Source organism: Oreochromis niloticus, linkage group LG10 (genome assembly GCF_001858045.2).
Source record: "Oreochromis niloticus isolate F11D_XX linkage group LG10, O_niloticus_UMD_NMBU, whole genome shotgun sequence".
Classification (NCBI taxonomy): Eukaryota; Metazoa; Chordata; class Actinopteri; order Cichliformes; family Cichlidae; genus Oreochromis; species Oreochromis niloticus.
The window spans coordinates 19,947,507-19,962,157 of NC_031975.2; positions in this window are offsets into that span (position 1 = coordinate 19,947,507).

The window sequence follows — 14,651 nt, forward strand, 5'->3', positions numbered from 1 at the left end:
GAAGGTGGAACACGTTAAGGAGCTGAAACCTTTAAACACTTCATTCAATTTTAATGTGGATACCCTCAAATGAAAGCTGAGCATCTACACATTATGTCTATTTCTATTATATAACTATAACTGGAATATGTTTCAGTAAACAGGTAAAAAAATAAAAACTAAATTTGTGGCAGTGTCCAAATTCATATGGACCTAACTGTAGCTCTCCCAAAGTTTTCCAGCAATTTGGGATTGGCTTGCAATTCAGAAACTACTTAAACAGGCTCAAGTATGAGGTCATTTTAAAATCATTGTGAAAACATTCACTCAGTACTTTTAGTAGCTAAAATCAGGGAAGTGGAAGCTGAAATTTCTGTTACATGGCTGACTGGCACAAAGGGCTGTCAGCTAAATTACACAAGGCAGCAAGCTGCCATTCAAAACAAAATTGCCATTTTGTATTTTTTCTTGAATTTAGTAGCAAAAAATACGGAATGATAAAAAAAAAAAAATCCAGTGTATCAACTCTTAACATGTAATGCCTCTTTCTGCTCATTGCAAAGCCTTTCACCATAATGGAGAAAAAAAAAGAACTTCTGCTGTGATTACAATTTGTAAGGATTTGAGCTGACATTAATTTTGTATTTCTTACCACTATACAACAGGTTAAGGAACTAATGAGCTCTACGCATGAAAAAGTAACACATTTGTCTGCTTGAAGCTGTCTGCCCTGAGCTGCTGACCCTGATTTGATGCTTGGGGAGTTGAGTGTATCTTATTCTCAACAGCACTCACCTTGCCAACCTAACAACGACCCCTTACGCTCTCCACAGAGCCACACTAAGCTTTCAGTTTTCATACACGGTAATAACTGGGCTGCCATGTTGGCAGGCTCCAGTGTTCTCCATCCTTAAAATCACTGGTGGCCTTCTTGGCAGCAGTTAACAGGTCTGCACAAAGAGAACAGACTGTTTCCAGATCTCTCTTGTCAGACTCTCTCTATTTTCTGTGTGGTGGCTTTCAGACTAACTTTGTCATTATTAGCTAGAATTAAATGTGATGTTGCTCTCACTGTTCCCATTATTGACAACATAGCCTATTTCAGACTTTGCAGCAACTATTTTGGATTATTTACAGCTGGGAGCTGTAGAAGGGTGCTAAATGGATCAAGCAGTGTAAAATACTTCTCAGTTGCATTGATTTTTGTAAAGTGGAACATCCTCAATGATCATAAAGTCTTGAACTGAAATCTAAATTCAGCTATTTAAAAAAAAAAGAAAAACAACTTTAATAATTAAGTGGTTGAACTGTTGTATATGAAATAGACCTTAGTATGAGTTACCACAGCTCTTACTTGCTCTGTGAGAATCACAGCAGTATGAAAGCAACCTAACACTCAGAAGGAGGAAATAATTGATCTTCTCAAAATCTATCAAATCTGGTGTCAGTGTATATGATCAGACCCTTTTTGAATGACGTGTAATCACAAAGTTTCACAAATCTGCCGGTAATAATATGATAACCATATTTGGTTTAAAATTATCCTGTGTTCCTGATAGGTTTCCTCAGTTGTGGCTTTCACTGGAGATTATCTTCTTAGATCTTCTTGATAGCTATGTGGAAATTTCTTTCTGACCACTTGCACTTTGCATCTTCTGCATAAAGGCACAAAATGTGTCATAAAAGCGAACCTCCACATTGGATTTTGTTGTGACAGAGAATGAAGCGTGTTGGTATCGTTTGTGCCAAAAAAAAAAAAGTCCTGTAACTTCATAATACCGTGTGAACCCACTGGTACTCAGCATAGTTCAACTCGTTCTTCCTCAGATTCCTCGGAGTGCTGAAGTGTAACATAAAAGGGCACGGTCCTGGTTGCATTCATGATGCACCTTCCTTGAAGGTTGCCACTGCAAACTCTTTTGAAAACTCCTGTCTGGTTTTTGGTCCATAACTGGAAAAAATGTATCACTAGGAATCCTCACCATGAAAGTTGGAGATAGCAGGCAAACAATAAATCATAATTATGGACCATTTCAGGAGGACTCTAAAGGTAGCTGTCATACTAACAGTGTTCCACAAGGACATGGCCTTGAAGGCAAAAAAACAGAAAATCTTATGTTTTTTACCCTCGACAGTAAAAGGCTGATGGGGTATTCTTGTCACCCTTTCAGATGGGTGGCATGAACACCCAAGTTTGCAAATGCAACAACTCAATAACCAGGTGAAGCAGGATTTTCAACTTCATCCCATAGGTGCAACTACTGAAAATCTCATATGAATTTCTGAGCTCGACCTCAAGGTCAAGGTTAATATGTAAAGTTTATTGAAAATCTTGTGACTGCAATAACTCAAGAAGTAAATCACCTAGGATTTTGATATTGATACCATTGGTGCATCTAATAAGAATTTCAGACAAGTTTGAATCGCAGTCACCTCGACCTCAAGGGCAAGGTCACATATTACTAACTCGAGAAAGGAGCAATGTAGGATTTTCAAATTCATCCCACAGGTACGGCTACTAAGAAGTTTTCACGAGTTTTCTGAAAAAAACCTAAGACTTTCAAATTTATACCACAGGGCGATGCCAGTATTTTCTATGTCTGTGGTTAAAGTCATGGAACTTTTTGATTGCACTTTGATAGGAAATAATATCTGGAAATTATTAAAATGTCTGGAAGTATGTGTTGAGGGCAATTGCCATCTCTGTTCTTTTAGATTACACAGGAGCAGCCTGCTCTGTGCACTCAACTGAAACAAAACTGGGCATAAACTAAAGTGACAGAGCTGCTATTGACTTTCATGGGAACAGAATTAACTTAAGTCTGTGCAATTTATTCCCCCCATGTAAGCTTTACTCCAGGCCTCGAGTGATCCCTCAAAGTCAGTTACAAAGTTTGGTAAGTAGGATAGCTAATGTCATTTGGAAATCAACGCCAAACTGCTGAATTCAAGACTAGTGTCAGTCAGTTAAACAGGTCTATGGACGATCAAATTCATCTAAATAATTAAAAAATAAACCAAGACCTGCAATTTTGAGCCTTTTTTGTGTCTTTAAGCTAACTATTGTTTATGTTTCTCAACATTTTGCATTATGTGTTTGTATTGTTTAGGTATATGATTGATAGGCAATATTTTTAGATTATAGTAACAAACAATAAAGGTTATATTTTAAAAAAAATATTGAGGTAAAATTAAAAATGTGGATTATCTATAATACATTGTAACATCATTCACTGAGCAACATACAACATTGCTTAGCTGTGTCATCCTGTATTTGTTTTCCAAACATGCCATGCATAGAACAATTAATTTCACTGCTTGTATTAATAAGCATCCTATATTAATACAACAGGGGGCTACATAAATAGTCACAGCATTGTAGCGTGGCTAACGGGGTCTGATCGCACTGTGTAAAACCAACACAAAATTTATCACACAATATTGCACATACACAATGATGATTATACACATGTAGCTGTGTGTGTGAACAGACCTTGCTGTGTTAAAAGATGGTGATTTTGCACTAGCTTGATGAAGCATGTTTAAGACTCTATTCCCACAGGGCACTTTAATTAACATATTAAATATTACAAGATGGTGCAATATGAATGTCTCAGACATGGCGCCGTCCCATTTTCTTTTCCTAGTGTATACAAAAACACTACATAACATGCATGTATGTTTGCTTACATGTTTGTGTTTATGTGCATAAAATATGCTTTCATGCGTTTGTGTATGTGGAGTGTGTTTGAGGATTAATTTCATAGTTCGTACTAATGAAGTGTTGGAAACATGTCTCTTTCAGTTGCAGCCAACTGCCAAAAGCACCGCAGAAAAGACGAATGATTTTTGTTTGTTTTTTTTTTTTTCATTTTGTTTTGGCACTTGAAATTTGGCATCCTGACTTCGGATTGAAAAATAGATGCTTCTGGAACTGATTCTGTGGAATAACAATACAGTCTACTGTCCAAGACCTTCAAACGGCACTGATAACACATTTTTCTGATTGAGTTGATGAGTTGACTGGCTTCATTGCTCTTGTATCAGCAGCAAAGATGCACAAGCTGTTGACAGCAGAAGCAGCCAAATATGAGTCAATATATCTAAATATATATCAGGTCAACAGAGACAAAAATAGATTCTGGTTTGGAGTGTAACTGGAAAAAGATGACAGCATACTTTCACAGGGGCTCTTTTTCACTTTCCCCAATACACTGATGTACTTATTTATTGGCTTACATTTTCTACACTTCCTAAATTCTAGAGAGACTTTAAAGTGAAAATAAAATCCTGATGGCCCTTATTATTCACACAGTCTTATGAATTTCTTTATTCACCCTTAGGCTTGTACTGTTTACAAACAGCTTTCCACTTGTGCCTCACAGAACTACACATGAACTTGTGCTCAATTCAAAAGTTGATGCATGAAATGAAATAAGATAAATTTATTTAACTACTGTAATTAATCCATGTAATTTAGTTTAAAAAGGAAATAGTGCACTTTTAATTCCATTAAATCTAGCAGTGCTATTTTGCATTATTTTATTTACATTTACCATGCAAAAAAATCTAATGCCATGCCACACACTGATGGATGCAACAGGAAAAGTTCAACAGGATTTTTGATTGTTAACAAGTATAGCAACTTTGAATTCTACTGCAAGCTTTAGATAATCAATCTTCTGTTTTGAGTTCAGCTTGCTCAGACGTCAACACAGCTGAGGCTTTCCTGGATTCCACAGACATAATCACTGGTAAGTTATGAGTGGGACAGGTTGACACACTGGGGAGGGGTATGTGACAGAGGAGGACAAACAGCTTATGTAAGACAAAAAAAAATCTCATGTATAATGAGCAACAAGTGCATCACCTAAAGCCTAGGCAGCCAGGTAAGCGCACACCCACACACACAATACAGGGAGAAAAGACACAGTAGGTTGGAGGGAGATGGGGAGATGGTGGGTTTGCACCTGAGGGGTGTACCATGAATCAAGATTAATGCCTTAGTGAGCTATGTCAACCTTAAAGTGAGAGTTTTCTGTGTCATGAAAGTGGCTCTCTTTTTATCTGGCTTAATCACCGTGGTAACTTGTGCTGAACACATAATCTGTTTGGAAGCAGGTTATGCTCCAAGTTTTTAAAATTTAAAACCAGCTGGAAACACTTTGTATTCACTGACTCTTTTATTTATAGCACATTTTAAGTATGATATAGAAATATAATATAAAATAGGGTGATAGATTTTGTGCTAGAGATGCATGTTTTTTGAGTTGTCAAAGTGTGCCTTACTAAAACCTTTGAATGAAATGCAATGTGTGTTGTATTGACAATGATGTGCAAATGATGTATTATGCATGCAAATTGTGTATTAATTTTGTGATGCAGAAAATACATAAATGCTATTATACTTGATCATAATCATAAGTCTGTTATTCTACTGGATTTACAGGTACTACAACACAGAACTCACACCAAGTGTACCTGCTCAGTCAGTCAAAGCTATGCCCCCAGTTTCTCTGTAAGGCAATGGGACAGTAACCTTTAATGTTTAAATGTATCCAGTTTCAGAAAGTGCAACTTGAATTAAAATGTTAGTTTTACCACTCACTGCACTAAATCACTAGATTAGTTTTCTGCAGCATTAATCTCTTGTCTTGTTTGCAAAAGTGTTGCATTTTACTGTGTTTTATCTTCTTTATACATTTTTAATCACCATTTTATCATCATCATCTGTTAATGTCTATGACTGGAAGGTGGCACTAATTTTGTGGAGAGTACCCACAAAGCCGACTTCACAGAGAAAGTTGCAAACCACTGTTTTTCGACTGGGACTACAGGATTTGTCGAGCTAGCTAATGCGAAGAAAGCTTAGCTGTGTTGAACTTCCTTTATAGAATACCCCTCTGCAGGTGAGGGGGAACCACAACACAACCTCAAAGAAATGCTTTTATATCACTTTCATTTTGGATTTTTTTTTTTTTATCTTAAGCTCTAAACTGAAGCTAAGCTGCAGTTTAATTTTCACATTAAGCCATGGAAGAATGGAAAAAGTCAATCAGGAACTGCACCAGAGAAAAAGTTGTGTGTCAAGTGCTGCGGGACACAATTTTTAAAACTCCATGTAGAAATATGGAGAGCTCTGAGCTCATCTTACCTCAAGTGATGCTCGGTGCTCGTCATGCTTGACTGTCATTTGTTGACTGTCAGAATGAGCAGGGACTCATGATAGCAGTTTTTGAACAGCAACCAAAATGCACAACCATGCAGTAAGTTTAAAAATTGCATCATTATGTTTTTATGCCTCACAAATGATCAACTCATGCAAGAGCTCACTAAGTGATAAAAATCAAACTCACCTATGCAGCCGAGAGGTCAGTACTGGGTTGCTAAATGCTAATATACTCATGAACGCTGCAGCTATGACTTAGAAATGAGGAACTTCCACCCACAATGATGTGTGCTTGACCTTTTGCTTTTTCTGACAATTCATGCTGTGACTGCAAAAGGCCCATTGAGTTCAGTGTTTGAAAGGGGATGCACGGTGCGAGTCGAATGGTTATATTCACATTCGGTGTATGAAAAATGAATGCGAATGCTTAAAAACTGCTTTCTTTGTAATTGCCAGCATGGGGTAACTCTTGTGGTTGCAAAAAAGATTGCACAGTAGTTTATTAGAAGCAATCCTATTTCTCACTTGTTCAGTGACCTGAATAAACAGTTTCCTCATTGGTTTATGTTCTTATTTAAAAGTTTTAGTTTTGCACAGTGCCAGATTGTCAACATTTTAGTTTTTTTTTTGTGGACTTAGCACACTTACATGTTTATAATCATCAAATAAATGTTTATATTAAGATAAAATGACCAAAACAAATATGTGGTTTTCAAATTAATCAATTAAAGGGAAAATGCTACCCAAACCTATCTGGCCCTATATAAAAAAATCACTTTCCTTCCTTGTTAAGCAATGAATTAACTGCGATTAACCACATTTGTTGAAAAGCTGAGTTCAAGTTCATTAACCACACATATATCTGATCACTGTTAAACCTACTGAATCAAGAAATCGCTTAAATGAAACCTGTCTAACTAAGTGAAGTAGGCTAAAGGTTAACACATAACGCCATGATCTAAAGAAACTAAGGAATAGCTGAGTCATTGACATCTATCAGTCTGGAATGGATTACAAAGCTAGAAAGCTACAAGAAACTATGTTATAGAGTCAATCAGTTAATGGACTGCAAGTATCACAGAAAGATGTACAGATAAACCAAAAGAACATGAGGGTTTTAAACTCACTGTTGTAGCCCCCTGTCCTGAGGAGACCAATTGACTAAAAATACTATAATTTTTTAAAGTTTATTTTACTGTTTACTAGTTATTAAATCATTTGATACTATGTTTCACTGGAATAAAGTACAATTCCAGCTAACTTTGTACCACTAGTAAAGTTTAGATGAGGCAATTTCTTTTATCCATCCATCACACTTAGCTCACTCTTCATTACAATAGACTCATACAGCATTTGCATCACTGCAGACATTGATTGACCATCTGTCAATCTCATGTTGCCTCTTCAGGCTGCACCCAACTGGGCTCCATGGGCTAAGACCTGGCTGCCAGGCACTCTCTCGAGTCCCTTTCCCAAAGCCTAGCTAATTCGATGAGTTATTTTTATATCAGTTCTTTCATTTTATGCATTATCCCTCTCATCTATTACTACCAAATGTATACCACTAAGACACATAGCACTGACATGTAACAATTACAAAAACAGTTCTAAAAGCGCCAACTTAAAATTTACTGATTTGAACAGATCAATGCTGGCATCTAACTTTCTGATATTGCTAATCAAGTGCATTGATTTGAATAATTTAGTGATAAACACTTTTAATGGTTCTCATAACTGTACGCTGGGTTGTTGCAAATGAAGGAAATGTCATTTCCATTACCAAATCCCAACCCCAGTCCATTAGCCTGCAGTTGCTCAGATTGATGTGTAAATTATAGGGTGAAGTGCTCAAGTGTTAAACATATCTGCAGCGTTGGTGCTGTGTGAATGAAAACATGATTATTCTTTTATGCTACTGAGCACTCATAACTGAAACAGTAGTTGAGTCAAAATGTAGTTCGAGTGGACTTGCAGGGGCGTGAACATCATCAGGCCAGTTACACCCTTTATGCATCAAATATCCACTGCAACTTATAAAAAGAACTGTCCCCCATCTTCGTGGAGTCACTAGGTGGGGCACAGTTGGGTGCTCCATCTGGTGATTGTGTTGTCCTACTTGGGGACTTTAGCACGAGAACTGAAAGACTGAACTGCTGCTCAGCAGACGAAGTTCTCTTTTCAGATGAAAAGAAAATTGCCTCTTTTTGGGAACTCATGGTCCTAGTCTGTGGTGATTTAAGGCGAGTAAATTTTAGAGCACTTCTATCTGCTGACAACCTTTATGGAAATGCCTGTTTTTCCCCCACCAGGAATTAGCACCTGCCCATGGTCCTAAAAGTACTACAAAATGGTTGGCTGACCATGTAATTACTGTGCTTAATTGGCCAGCTAATTCACCTCACATGTAACCCACAGAGACTGTATGGAGTATTGTCAAGAGGAATTTTTATATTAAAAAAAAATAATCACCCAATGGAAAAACACGGACGACCTGTATTTGGGTTTCACTCTCTTCAGCAGCTTCAGCCAGCTCACTCCATGCTACCCTACATTGATACAACTGATGCAATTCATGGTAAAAGAACTCCAAGCAAGTACCGAGTGTGTAAATGAACATGCTTTTCAGAAGTTGGACATTGCTGTATTGAAAATACTTGACTGATCTTAGAAAATATTCTAATAGCCAACCGTAAGAAGGTAAGAAAATCTCAGAATTATTATTCTGTACAGAAATATTTTGTTACTTATCCAAATGACTTCCTTAGTCTTCCTCTTGGATGAGAAATGAAACGTTCCTCCCACCGATTCTGTTCTTCCAGATGAACAGAATCAACTTTCTGGGATGAGCTATAAGACACAGTCATCTAAATTAATGTGGAAAAAACAAAACAAACAAAAGAAACCTTTGATATATTTCACTTATTTACAATGAACATAGATTATATAACGTTTAACCTTTTGAATTTAATTGTGAAAAATTTTCCCAATTTTCTATTTTTTTAAGACACACATGTAAATTGTAGCTAGAGAACAGCATGCTATGTTGTCATTGTTTCAGTCGATTTACACGGTCAGCATTAACTTAACAGCTCTAAAATGTTATGTGATATAGTTACTGTTACCAGTTGACATTCCGTGAGTTTGCTTTGTGACTTTCCTGGAATGACAAGACCTCAAAAAATCTTTGGCTTACTTCAGTTCACAGAGATATAGCATTATATGTCTATTTACTAATCTTGTCAGTGTGATTGCAGAACCATGACACAGCTGAAGCTGGATCAGCCTTTTGTGCACAAAGACTTGTACCATTGTTTGCTCCACAATGCTTGGCAGTGTGCATCATTCAGCTGTGTTGCTGAGAAAATCATCCCGGCTAGTGGCAACAATGGCGATACACACGGCTGATCTGATTGCCGCGCAGGAGCGCTCGCTTTCATCTGTAATGCTGGAAAACAGATCATGTAGCTGCAGCTCTTATCTTAAAGATGGATGCTGACAGCCAACACAGGCTTTGTGTGCTTCTTCCTGCTTTCTCCCCTAATCTCTATTTTCTCTTATGCACCTCTTGCTCATTGCTGCTGTTCTCTTCCTCATTACGTTTCTCTTCCACCTGTCTCTACACCTGCTTCATGTGTTGGCATGCCTTCTCTGCCTGTAAAGGGCCTTTTCCTATCAGTAACAGCTAGTATTTAGTTATTTTGTTTCCTTACTTCCTCTTCTCCTTTCTGTCTTTATTCCTTCCCTCTATCCAGACATCCAGACTACTCATTTTTTCCATCCTCTAACCTCTCCCACTCTTTCCGCTCATTGCCTCGACCTCATCCTGCTCCCTTTCTCACCTTTCATCCTAATTCAATACCTTTCCCTCTCTCAACACTGTTTATCACCTCTCCCTTACACTTCTATTCACACCCCATCAACCCATTTCTTATTTTATCTGTCTCTTTATCGCAGACTTTGTCCAGCTCAAAGAGTCACATGCAGACCCCATTCCCTGATCTTGAGAAGATAGCTGATCCCACTGATGCTATTTTAGGACCTGTCATGCATACTCTCCACCCTCTTCCTTTCCATGGAGAACTGGCAGCCACAAAGAGAGACATGAAACATGCATTCTTCCCTCCCAGCCAGACATTTTCTTTCTGACTGTGACTTTGAAATCAGTATAATTAACTGTATTGTCCGGGGGATGAGCTAGTCTGGCAGCAATAGCAGATTTCTCTCCATATGCCTTTTGGAAATAGATGATTTAATTGTCTTGAAGTTTTGTCAGAGGACCTGAAGTAGGTAGAAGAGAAGTTTTTCGAGTTTTTTTATGATTTTTTTTAACATTGCATATCTACATCCTTCACTGAGTACATAAAGGTCACCATAATTCTCATTTCCTATAACTGATTAGTCTCTGATCAAACCCCAGTCGGCACTCTAAGAACTAAATCATCACTATAATAGACATCGGCTGCATGAAAGTCCCCATAGTGCAATAGGTTACTTTATAAAGATTGGGAATATTACTGAGGACAAAGACCTTTACATGATGAAGCACACAAATTGCCTCTATATGATAACTGAAAACACCATCCAATTTTTCAGTTCCATTTCATTTATATAGTACCAAATCACAACAGCAGTTGCCTCACAATGCTTTATATTGTAAAGTAAAGACCCCACAATAATGATAATAATGTAAAATGTAAAAATTGTTGTGCTAAAACACTGTGCTAAAATAATGTTGTGCTAAACATTGTGTGCGTGTGTGTGTATGTGTGTTGTTACTCACCTGTCATTTGAAGTCCTGACTTGTCCAACAGCAAGCATCGTCAGGTTTCTTGCTGATCACTGGCATGCTTGTTCAGCTCCTTCAGATGTCCTCGTTAGCCTCATAGCACATGTTGTGTAGTGGGATGTGTACCCGGGTTATGGGTTTTTTGTTTTCTTTACAGCATTTTTGCTTGTCATAGTCATAAGAGCACAGGTGAGAGCATTAAATATAACTGTATTCTATTAGAATCTGAAGCATTTTAGGTATGGTATGCAGTGAGCCCACTGTCATGGTTTTCCTGGTATACATAAAGGAACAAAACCATCAAGAACCACTCGCTTTCACTGGTAATTTTTCTACTTCGACATGTCAAAATGTCAGGTGTGAAAACAGCTCAATTAACAGGGCAGCTGTGGTTCAGGTGGTAAAGCAAACCATCTACCAGTCGCAAAATAATTGAATTTATCCCTGGTTCCTACAGACCATGTGTCGAAGTATCATAGTGAACCCTGAGTTGCCATCGAAATGTGTGTGTGTGTGTGTGTGTGTGTGTGTGTGTGTGTGTGTGTGTGTGTGTGTGTGTTAGCTAAAAGTGCTAAGATATAAATATAATCATATGTGTGTATTTGGATGACTTGGACTCTGGGTGCTCAAACTGAGTAAAAATGTGCTACATAATTACCAGTCCATTCTTTTTGGTGCTTAAACTGATAATTTTTTCTTGACAAATTGCTTACGTGCTTAAAACACCAGGATAAGTAAAGTAATTTATCAAAATCATTAAAAAAAATCAGCTTTTTGTGGTTTATATGTAAATCTTTTCTGCAGCTTTGGGACAAAAACAACTTTATATACTAGTCAGTAAATAGTGTTTAACAAATGGAGTGGAGTTAATTGAAATTTTCTCGTGACTATGGTACGATACTTTATGTAGATTTGCACTGTTTGGTGTCAAGTAGAAAAAAGAATGCAATGCACACAAGCAATGGAATTTTTTTTTTTCATATTGTGGGTCTTTACAAATATTGCATATTAATATTAATTTTACTCTCTGCCATTTGCCTCCAAATTAAATTATAGAGTAACTCCAGAGAGAAGTAGTTCCAGGAGTTATTTTAGTTATCACACTGTAGAAGAAATAGTGTTATAGAACTCCAGACTGGGTTGTTATCAGCCTTTATTAATCCCATATACATGACCAGAAGGCATCTTTATATACCTTGTAGCTGAATCACTGAGCATCATTATCGTCTGTTGTAATCAGGGGTTAAAGTGGGCTGGAACATTTCAAAGACATTCTGGCACCTTCAGTTAATGACCAATTAAATCTGATAGGCAGGTTAATGCATATTACTGCGGAATGAGTTAATTTTTCATGTGCTGCAGTCTAGCCTTGCTTCAGTGACAGTATGGAGATTCTTGTTTGGTAATATGAAAATAACCCCATCCCACAGTCCACACACACCCTCATCACAGCCCCTTTTCTTCTCTTCCCTGTGAATGGTGCAGATATAAATAAAGTTACTTTCTGTAGAAAAAAGGAACAAGCATCAATGGCGTTGGGTTTTAAAATCAGATACTGGATCTATACGCGAAGTGTTGCTCAATTATGTCTTTGTGAGAAGTCCTGCAAAACTAACTAGACTATACAAGTTTTCTGTTATTTAAAGGTTATATCAAGATGCTGTAATGTTAGTATTAGTAGTATGAGTGCAGGTTTAATTGATTAGTTCGCAGTACTTTGGTGAAGTTTATAGTAATACATTATACTGGGCTGGTCGAGAGCAGCTGTGGTGTTCATGGTCAATGTTAGTTTACATCAGGGGTAGCCAAAATGAGATTATATTAAAGGTGATGAGTGCAAATAAATTTACTCATTAAATTCTACCTTTTATACTAGTTTTAGTATAAAGGCCACGAAAGCTTGTGAAGCATCTGCTTATATCTTGTTGAATTCAGCTAGCTAAACCCACAAAGAACAGTGACTAGCAGCATGGGTCAAATGATCACAGCCTGTACACAAAGTAAAACCTACTGGAGCTCACAAAACAAGATATTATGTGACTTTCTAATCAATTTTTCCCACATTGCACCGGTGCACCAGATTTTATGATTCCCCAAGCTGCTAAATCCCACTTTAACTCCTGGTTATAATGAGTGATAAATGGAAAGCAAGACAAATTATATGAGTGACAATCTCAGGTGGTAAATACTACAGGAAGCTGGCAAATGGAGCTTTGTTCTGATGCCTAAATCTCACTAAATAGACTGCTCTTCAGCCTAGAGTGACAAAAAGTGAAAAGGAAAAAAACAAATGAAGCAGGAATAACAAACGTCTTGATGCATGCTCAATCATCCAGGTAAGTAAATCTCTAAAAGTTGATTCTGTTCATCTGGACGTAGCAGTTTGTGGGAGAAAAGTTTCGTCACTCATCCAAGTGACTTGGTTTCCCCAATCTTAAGGAATAACAAATGTTACATGCAAAATTCTCACCTTGAACTCGTGTGCCACTGTCAATAGTTCAACTATCACTAGGTAGAAAGAAAGCACCACCTGCTAGGCCTCCTGGGCTGATAAATTCATAGCTCGTTTTCAGAAAACGCCCCGCAAAAATGTACAGCAAATCAGGGTGATGCTAAAAAATATTTTTAGTGTGATGCCACTGCACACAAAGAGCTGCTGGCCACTCAAGTGCTCATCCATGAAGCTTTAATATCAAATGAATACTGAAGATTTGAATATATCACTGCTGCTTTTAATAATGCCACAGAAGCTTATGAGAACCCAAACAAATGAAATATGCTGAAAACATTGAACTCTGTAAGATTTTGAGAATAAATGAAACTCATAGAACACTGTACAGAATGTCTGGTTTATTGGTTGTACTCATACATTTTCAAAATTACTATATGCTTCGTATCTAAAGACTCTCAGATGAACTGTACTGTCTCAAAAGGCAGACATAAGTAACGCCTTGAATACAGAGCAACTCTCACCAGCAGTGATTGTTTGACAATTCACTCTTCAATCTGATGAACTCTGAAAAGTAAATCTATAATTTATATAGTAAAGACCAGAAAAAAACAGACGTTCATAATGCCACGGTTACTAAAGCAGGATTTAACCTTTCAGGAGAATTTGTGGTGAAGTTTTATTCCATGAGCTATGTGCTCCTGATGAGAGTTGCTTTGTTTTGCCAGAGCTCAGTCAAACTGCAGTTTAGTTTTTATTTGATAATGTTATACACCGGTGGAGGAACAACAGACACTATCAACACAGTTGTGCTTATCTTTTTTCGTTTTTTCGTTTTTTTCTGTCAAATATCAGTTAACATAATCTTTTTCACAAGAACAGACTAAGTCAAATCTGTTATAAGTTTTGTATACCAACATGCTCACAATGCTTCTGAACCATTTTTTCTTTTTTTATTTTCATTTGTTGTTTTTCTGTATGTGTGTGTGTGTGTGTCAGATCAACATACATCAAAACCCCTTTTTGTTTCGTACAGTATCTGCCGGGTCTGCCATGTTGTATTAGAATATTATGATATTCTTTGCGATTAGCAGGCTTATAAAGGCAGGAGGAAAATAAGAACTGCAGTCATGTACACAGGCTTCACTTCACACAGGCAAGAAAATCACAAACCGTAATAGGTGCAATCCAAAATAATCTCAGTCAACAAACATATAATCAATTCATTCTCCCATCCTTTACATACATCTGTCTGAAAACAAGATTGC